Raw genomic sequence first — 8,591 nt, forward strand, 5'->3', positions numbered from 1 at the left:
TATTTATTATTTTGTTTGCTGAATTTTTAAGTGAATTATGTTTTAAATTTTTACTTAAAGTTACCGTGCAATGATGCTACGACTTGATTTGAATATTTATGAAGTTTAATGATTCCGCTGTGAGTTAATTATTTAATTTGAAACAAAGTAATATTTTAATAATGATTTAATTGTCCGTTTTAAGTTACATGCTATGTATCTATATGAAGGCAAATAAGCCACAATTGTTTTTTTATGACGAATATGTGATACCTCAAACGAATTTGTTTGGAATTTATACTCTGATTTTTATTATAATTACCGAGTAGATTTGGGGTGTTACATTAGTGGTATCAGAGCAGGTCGGTCCGTCCGACCAGAGTCGTCTAATTGTTGTTTATCCCTTAGTACGCGACTAGTGTGTACAACACTGTCGGTACTTGTTGTTTTCAGATTTCTTGTTGCAGGAGTTGGTTTGAAACTAAGTGGGGGAGAAGCTGTGCTTCTTGGTTATGTTACGGTTGTTGATGTTTACTTCTTAAAGGATGAGGCGTAGTGTAGCAGTTGTTGATTTGTAAGTCTGGTGCAAATACCTGATGTTTCTGAAAGTAACCGTTAAGGATAATTGTCATAAGATGGTGTTTAGAAAGTTATTATGATTAGTGTTATTGATGGACTAAGAAGTTGTTGTTTGAGTAGCTATGGTGTAAGCTGTTGACGCAGGAACAATGAGTGAGTGACGAATTGTTGTAAATCTTGTTTTGGATTATTAGTAAGTAATTATAAGAGTTGTTGAAGTTGTTGGAAATGCGAAGAATAGGATTTCAAGGATAAGAAGTGTTGATGAAAGCATAAAGGAATTTTGATTAGATATTGTCACAAGATGTGTAGTAGTATGTAGCTGCAAAACGTTGGTGTTACCGTGTTCGGATGATTTTGGAAATTGTTGAAGTATGGTACTTTTAGTAAGTATAAGTTTAGAGGAACACTATTGCAGTTAATAATGATGGTTATACTCCATTATGATTGTCGGATATCTATTGACAAATTAAGGACTTGATCACCCTTAATCTCTTGTTAATAGTAGACGGAATTGTATTGGATGTTATGTACGTATCTTGCTATCTTAATGATGTTCAAAGTGATGGATGCTAAAGAAAGTCTGAAAATTGGTTGAAGCTTGCGAACCGTATAAAATGATAGGAACTTTGATAAGGACGGTGAATTAAGATGGGTGATCAGAGGGGCGCAGCTGAAGCGGGATGTGACGTTGAGAGTGGTTGTGTTGCATAGATTTTCGAGGACGAAAATATTCTAAGTGGAGGAGAGTTGTAACGCCCCGAATTTAATTAATTATTTAATTAAATTATTAAAGGAATTAATTATTGGATTTAGAAGAAGTTGAGAATTTATCAGATTAGTTGGATTTGTCGGTATTATTTTTAAGAGGCGTGTTTGGTTTATTAAGTTAAATTCGGATTTTAGTCGATAGTCAGAAGATTAATAAGATTGGTTATGTTGAAGAAATAATATTGAGAATAATATTATTTAATTACTGGACTATTTTATTTAAGTGAATTGGATTGAATTAAATTGTTGTGTGGTGAATAGCAATTTGGTGGTGTGGATTAATTGGCCCATTAAGGAGTTATGAGAATTAGTATTATTTGATTTATTAGAATATAAACAAATATTAGATTATTGGTTTAAGTAATATTTGGAAAATATCAGGAGAACAAACATAAGCATACGTAGCCGTCAAGAGAAATAGGGTTTTGGAGAAAGAGGCAAGAGCAAAGAGAAGCAGTTCCGGAATTTGACCGTAGAAGTTACAGATGAGGAAAAAGTTAGAAGCTGCGGAGAAACTCGGAATTCGACCGAAAAGATTATAGAGAGACCGGAAATCCAGGTAAGGGGTGGGGTTCTAACTCTATAACCAGACTCATGATGAATGATATGTGGGATTAAATTCGTAGGAAATTATCTCTGTTTATTGTGTGTGATTTATGTTGCAAAACGGTTAATTTCTATGCGTTGATGTGTTATTGACGAGATTTGATAAATAAATTAAAAATTGAAACGGAATACGTAAAATTAAGTGTGCCGATCAACACCACTGTGAGGATGAAAAGGTGTTACGATCGTAACACCATGGTGACCGGCGTCACCCACTGTTTCTTTTTATATATTTTTTTCTTGTTGTTTGTTGTAGCATTGTTTTCGTTGACTTCTACAGTATTAAGTAAGCATTAGTTTAGTTAATATACTATATGTGTTATATTAGTAAAATAACATTAGGACTATTAGAATTAAAAATAGTTTTATTTATTTATATAACATAGTGTGTTATAGAATTAGCAGACTAGAAAAAGAACAATAGAGTTGTACAATTGGTAAACTGACAGTATATTAATTATGAGATCTTGGTTAGGAATATATTATTATAATTGAATCAATTAGTTTGACTGGATTTGATATATATATATATATATATATATATATATATATATATATATATATATATATATATATATATATATATATATATATATATATATATATATATATATATATATATATATATATATATATATATATATATATATATATATATATATATATATATATATATATGCAGGTTAGTAGAAACAAAATACTCTCTTAGTGTCAAATTAGTTCTAATTAATTTAATTGATTTGATGAACTTATATATGTAGCAGGATTAAAAGTTGTAGCATGTTTAGTTAATTAACAGCGTGGCTCCTATGACAGTGTAAAATAGCAAGAAGCAGTCTTAGTAAAATAAAATAGCAGGAATTAGTAAAAGAATATATAAGGGACTAATATATAGTAATTTTAACAGCCAGAGTTGTAATAATTAATAATTATGCCATTTCATTGTGAAGTATTTGCGAAGTTGTGATTATGTTGTTGCTATTTTATGTCGACTATCGTGAAGTTGTAGGAAGTTTTGTGACGAGAAATACCTCTATCTAATGGTATAGGGACGATATAAGCTTGTGCCTAGTGACGATGATGTTGTTTGTTGAATGTGATTGTTGCATTCATATACATATGCATTTTTTGGCGACGGCCTGAATTGGCAAATTAGCGACGAAGGCTTATGCCTTGATGCCTCGGTTTAACTGGCAATTGGCGATGGGGGCTGAAGCCCCGGGTACCACATGCATATGCACCGTTGTGTCTCATTTGAAGTGGCATGAGGTGGTTTTGTGAAGTGAAGTGATTAATAATTTTTTTTTTGTGACTGTGAAGTGATAATTTTGTATGATTTAATTCTAATATATTGTTTATCATGCGTTTGTTTATATTGGTAGATATCTCACCCTTTCTGAATGATGTTTCCCTACCATGGGAAATGGACAGGTACTCACGTGTAGCTGTGGATGCGAAGTATCTTTATGAAGTTTTAGTTGCTGTTATTCGAGTCGGTTGTCGCTCTGATACGTAGCACTCAGGGGGATAAAGCGATTGTTTTATTTATTATTTTGTTTGCTGAATTTTTAAGTGAATTATGTTTTAAATTTTTACTTAAAGTTACCGTCACTACTAGAAATTTGGCCTACGGCCACGCTAAAATTGTCCACAGCTCAAAAACTGTGGCCACATATATGATTTGGCCATGGTTATCAAAGCGTAGACGTATGTTATAGAATATTGAATCCGGAGTGTAAAACTGTGGCCTGTACTTCAATTGCCACGGTTATATAACGGTAGATATTTTAAGCCGCAATTAAAAAACCGAGGCCTATAATTTTCAGTTCAAACTGTGGCCAAAGCCCCAAAAAATTACCCCTCCAAAAGTTCCCTCCTATTTTTTTAGTTTCCCTCTATCTTTTAATATTTTCTTTTCTATTTTTTTTAATAAAAAAAAACTGCGACACAAAATCTCTTTCCATCAATTTCCATTTTTCAAACACCACGTCCAATGAGCAACACAAGTTTATTCTTAATTAAAATTCAATAATCAAAATAAATTAAAATCAAAACCAATTAAAAACAATAATAAATAAAAATAATAAAAAGAAAAAGAAAAAGGGAAATTAGGGTTCAAGTTGGTGCTTTCAATCACTCTGAACTCTCTCTTCTCACTTTTGCAAACGCAAACGACACACTCCCTCCTTCTCTTTATTTTCCTATCGCCGCCGTCACCAGAGAACAACAAGGTTATTGCCGAGGGTTTGTGGCTGGACCAAAATACAATAAGGTGTCATATGTCTAACCTCATTTGACAGTTCAGATTTCTTGTTCCAAACCCTAAAATCACCACTCCCACTACCACAACAACAAAACTATCTTCTTTGTCCAACGTTGTCCTCAAACGCCTCCACAACCGGCCACCACCACCACCTTAACAAACCACCATCTCAACCACCACCATCGCAACACCAACAGCCTTGTAACAAACACTTACAAAGAATGTCTCAAGAACCACGCAGCAAATCTAGATGGTCATGCCCTCGACGGCTCCGGCGAATTCATGACATCCCCCACCGCAACATCCGCCGACCCAACATGTGTTGCTTCAAATCCCTAACCGTCAAAGCAACCACCACCACCACCACGAATCTGAACAGGTTTGTCTTCTCAAACCCTAGTCATTTTCTGTTCTTCACACTTTTTGTTTTAGTAGTAATGTTGAACTGAAAACAAATCCCGACATGAGATTCGCTAGATTCGATTCAAAGGTGTGTTTTTGAGTGGGTTTTTTCAGTACCATTTTTGAGATGGGTTTTTTTGACAGGCTGTGGAAGTGATTGATGAAGTGTATTGCCTGGTCTTGTTGGTTCCTGAAAATCAGGTGAGGCTTATCTATTATATAATCTTGTTTTGGTTCAGTTTATAGGTTTGGATGAAAAGGGGAAAAATGTCTTAATTTATAGGTTTTGATTTTATGGTCATGTCAAATATTTTTAGTGAGCATGCTAATTGTAATGGATTTTTCTGAATGTAGTAGGTTCTAACATCAAGAATATGACATGAATATGCATTGTTGAGTCACAAGGTAATACTTTTCAGGATCTTCTTGTTCTTCGGCGGTTCAACGTTTGATTCAGCTTCAGCTTCAGCTTCTCAGATTTGATTTGTTTCAGGTTCGTCTCTCATTCTACTCATCTCTATTTGTCATTTCTATTCGATTGAATCTCTCATTCGCAGTAACGATACGGTACGATTCAATCTCTCCTTCGCAGTAACGATACGGTACGATTCGCAGAACCGCTTCTCAAAAACACTTCTAACTCATTTAGGGTTTTCTCAGCAACACTTCTCAGTCTCACACGAAGCTCAATCTTCATTTAATTTGGTGTAAGCGGTTAATCTCATTTGATCTAGGGTTTTTGTGTAATCTCCATATGATTAATATCTTCTCATTTCTTTCTCTTCACGGAATTTCAAGGGACCGCTTCAAGAAATAACTTCAAGGATTCCAGTTGTCATTCTCTTCATGAAATAGCTTTAAGGTTCGAATTTTTGTTTCTTCTCCATTTTCTGTTTTCTAATTTGTTCATTGTGAATCTCTTGGAAGCTTATTGGTATTTCTGGATTTGGAGTTTTTGTGTTCCAGGAGTATTCCAATTTTTGCTCTTAATAGAACTGCAGTTTCACTTTTTCATCAAAATCATCAGGAGCTTGATAGGTTGAAATCCCAGGTATATGTCATCTCTGTCCTTTTTGAACCAAATTAGGAAATCTTTCTATATGGTTGTGAAAAACTATTTTTCATATATACTGTCTAATTCATGTGTCACTTTTTATAAATTATTTTTGGGCCATATCTCAATTATACTTAGTTTTTCCCAATCATATCATTCCTTTAAGTTGAGTTGTTTAACCATGTGATTTTTTTTATCCTTAGCTTTGTAGATTCATCTATATTTGAAAAACAAAAACGAAAGTAAGAGGGTTTGAGAAGTAAACTAAAATGGTTTGGTCCCTGTTGTCTTTTTGACGTGATTTGCATATCTGTGATTAAGTGATTCATGTATTAGGACTAACAATGGTGTTTATTCCAAAATCTCACCTGTGAAGAGTATTTGGGGTGAATTTAGAAATGATTTGAATTTTGAAATATTTATATGCCTTATATTTTAAGAGTGGTGTTTGAGATGAATTCATGGAAAAGTGTTTTTTAAAATTAAATTTATGAGAATAGTCGGATAAATTGTTATTTTAAAGATAGTGCACATCTTCTTGATAGCGCTTGTAATCACGCTCAATGTCGGGGTCATTTTTACTTTACTTGCATTGTGTGTCTTGTGTTGCTGAGCTGCTGTTGTATTTAGATAGAGCATTTGTTTTATTGTTTTGCTTGGCACATTTCATGCAATTCTGATAGTGTATGTTATGTCCATCTATTTTCATCCTTTTGATTTGTAAATGACTGTGACATATCACTATTGAAGATGCATGCACATGATTTTTTTATTGTATAAGATTGAGTCACCCATTCCTTCACGTATAAGCCAATAATTAGTTTACACAAGGTAGCAAGTTCATTCTTGGCTTTTTCGATTTTCTATTGTAAAGACAAAAAAAACAAAAGTGGATGAGGCAAAGCTCAAACATGAGACTGTAATCACAACAAAAGAAGTAGTTAGATTAGTAAAGGGATCCATGTTAATGCCTCACAAGTTGAAATTTCACTTTGCAATGGATGTAGTTCCTTTTGATTTTAAAATTTATACTATGTGTAGTTGCTGTATTGTAATATGTGTGTGTGTGAACTCACTACCTATGCCTTATTGATGAATTAAACATGTCGTGTATCCCTACATTTTACCATACTCATATCATACCGTGTATTTTTGGTTTGTTGAATAAGAAAAAGGGGAATGAATATGATAATATATGCAATCAATGAATTTGTTAGTGGAGTTGAAGATTTTGTCAATAAAGCCATTAATCGACCAGAATTTTTAAACGAGGGAGGGATAAGGTGTCCTTGTATAAAATGCATCTGCATTCCCTTCAAGACGCCTAGTGAGGTTAGACATCACTTGTACAAAGATGGTTTTGGATTTGCATTTTTGTTATAGAGGCATGAGATGAATTATGATAATGTTTGACATTTGAAAGCTCTTTTTAGGTGCTATGAGATTGACTGGAGATCAAGGATTATAGCTGTGAAGGAATCATATGTAGTTTTGGATAAACCTGCTGGCACTTCAATATGTAATCAATCTTACACTATGTGCCTTTAAATAGTTCTTAAATATTTCAGGGTTGTAATTAGAATGCCAATAGATATTCTATATAAACGTATCAAATTTATAATGGGTCACATACTAGTACATTATAATTGTGATTATTTTTATTTATTGTATATTAATAATGTATTATAGCTAGCTTAGTTGGAAAACTTTTGATTGGTTACTAGAATATTTTATATATATAAATATATATATAATGACATCTTTGTGTAATGGCACAGAAATAAACCGTGACAAGATTAATGGTTTAGAATGTACAAAATATAACCACGGTTTTAAATATGTGGTCATAACCAAACTGTGGCTATATCTTGAACCAAAACTGTATCGTAAACGTTAAATTAAAACCGTGGCTTTACCATATAGCCACAGTTCTGCAGTCATGGCAAATTCAAACCGCGGCCTTAATCAAGCTACCTAAACCGTGGCCTAAAAAAGCCACGGTTGTAAAAAATGCGTGGTCTATACCAAAAAACCGTGGACTTTACTTTAGGCCACGGCCGTATACTCCACAGTTGGATTTTCGTGGCCAAACCGTGGCCTAAGCGTTACGCCACGGTTATTTTGCATATAGCCTCGGTTTTCTGGGCGTGGCGGGAGACCTTTTTTCCTGTAGTGCGTGCAATGATGCTACGACTTGATTTGAATATTTATGAAGTTTAATGATTCCGCTGTGAGTTAATTATTTAATTTGAAACAAAGTAATATTTTAATAATGATTTAATTGTCCGTTTTAAGTTACATGCTATGTATCTATATGAAGGCAAATAAGCCACAATTGTTTTTTATGACGAATATGTGATACCTCAAACGAATTTGTTTGGAATTTATACTCTGATTTTTATTATAATTACCGAGTAGATTTGGGGTGTTACACTGATCACCATGTGCCTCAATTTCTGGACCATCTGATCTCATTTAATGAATGATCCAACGCGCCAGATCACTCTTCCCCACCATGCTCCCTCACTGATTACCACACAGGATCAGTATCCTTTTATTTTCTATTTTATTTTCTATTTTATTTTAATTTCTTTGTTAAATTAATTTAAAATAGTTTTAAAAATCCAAAAAATACACAAAAAATATTTTTAGACTTCTAAAATAATATATTATTTTCTGAAATAAAAATATTTTATTTTTCTTCAAAATTTCAATATTTTGCATAATTAATTAGTATATATTTATATATTTGCTTTTTTTAATTATTCTAACCAATCAAAAATCATAAAAAAATTGTTCTTCATGTTAAATATTGTTTATATATTATAAGCTAATTTTGTACATATTTTGAATCATTTTATCTTTAAGTTTTAATTATTTGTATAATTATTTGCATAATTATGTTTTAATTAGCTTAAATCAATTTCAAATCAAATT

General features: G+C 32.7%; 1 long non-coding RNA gene across 9 annotated transcripts; it reads left to right on the plus strand.

Annotated features, from left to right (window-relative positions):
- Positions 1 to 4,037: 4,037 nt before the first annotated feature.
- LOC131626975 (uncharacterized) lies at positions 4,038 to 7,324 on the plus strand. Of its 9 annotated transcripts, none has more exons than XR_009291364.1 (7): positions 4,038 to 4,577; positions 4,745 to 4,801; positions 4,955 to 5,093; positions 5,193 to 5,462; positions 5,567 to 5,651; positions 6,824 to 6,986; positions 7,088 to 7,324. It is a non-coding gene; the product is annotated as an uncharacterized LOC131626975 (long non-coding RNA). The 9 variants fall into 9 exon arrangements; XR_009291367.1 differs by having other exon boundaries at positions 5,193 to 5,307; positions 5,399 to 5,462; positions 5,553 to 6,986; XR_009291362.1 differs by having other exon boundaries at positions 5,193 to 5,307; positions 5,399 to 5,462; positions 5,567 to 6,986.
- The last annotated feature ends 1,267 nt before the right edge of the window (positions 7,325 to 8,591 follow it).

This window comes from Vicia villosa, unplaced genomic scaffold (genome assembly GCF_029867415.1).
Source record: "Vicia villosa cultivar HV-30 ecotype Madison, WI unplaced genomic scaffold, Vvil1.0 ctg.000339F_1_1, whole genome shotgun sequence".
Taxonomy (NCBI): domain Eukaryota; kingdom Viridiplantae; phylum Streptophyta; class Magnoliopsida; order Fabales; family Fabaceae; genus Vicia; species Vicia villosa.